Here is a 1,104-nt window from a genome sequence, read left to right as displayed (position 1 = left end):
TATAGGCAACATACGTAGGGATCTTTTTCTCTTATCCATTTAGCCACTCTATCTTTTGGTTAGAGCACTTCATTTTCATTTGAGGTACTTGTTGATAGGAATGTATTTATTACCATTTTTTTATTCATGTTTTTGACACATGTATTTTTCTTCTTAAAGAAGTCCCTCCAACATTTCCTGTAATATTGCCTTGGTGTTGAAAAATTCCTTTAGCTTATTTTTGTCTGGGAAGCTCTTTATCTGTCCTATAGCTTGGCTGGATAAAGTATTCTTGGTTGTAGCACCTGGGTCTGCCAGGCTTATGGGGGCTCCCTTGCAGGTTACTAACTGCTTTTCTCTTACTGCTTGTAAGATTCTCTCTTTGTATTTAACCGTTGGCATTTTCATTGTAATGTGTCTTGGTGTGGGCCTCTTTCAGTTCATCTTTTTTAGGACTCTCTGAGCTTCCTGGGGTTGTACATCTATTTTCTTCACCAGGTTAGGGAAATTTTCCATCATTATTTCTTCAAATAGCTCTTCAACTTATTGTTCCCCTTTGGATATCCCTATGACCCAGATGTTTTTACATTCGATTTTGTCCCATAGGCTTCTTAAATTATTATAGTCTTGGCTTCTTTTTTCTTGCTGTTTTGATTGGGAGTCCTTGACTTCCCCATCCTTTATATCAGTGGTTCAATCCTCTTCTTTATACACTCTGTTGATTCCCTGTAATATACTCTTCATCTCAGATAATGTGTTCATTTCTGACTGGTTCCCTTTTATAATTTCTATTTCCACTTTTATGTTTTTTTTTAATTTTCTTTGTAAAAGTCCTCATTGAGTTCATCTACACTTTTCCTAAGTTCATTGAGCATCTTTATTACCAGTGTTTTGAACTCTGCATCTGTTATTGACTCCATTATATCTGGATCTCTGTTCTGTTCTCTCATATGATTTCTGCTTCTTTGTCTTCCCATTTTGCTGCCTTTCTGTGTCTATGTACTAAACAAAGCTCCTAAATCTCCTGGTCTTATTAGGATGGCTTTGTGTAGTAGGTGTTCAGAGGCACAGTTCTGAGAAGGATTCAATGGCAGGCCACATTTAAACCTTGCCCGTGTCCCCCCA

The sequence above is a fragment of the Pteropus alecto genome, unplaced genomic scaffold (genome assembly GCF_000325575.1).
Source record: "Pteropus alecto unplaced genomic scaffold, ASM32557v1 scaffold79, whole genome shotgun sequence".
NCBI classification, from domain to species: domain Eukaryota; kingdom Metazoa; phylum Chordata; class Mammalia; order Chiroptera; family Pteropodidae; genus Pteropus; species Pteropus alecto.
Note: the sequence above shows the minus strand (reverse complement) of the source record.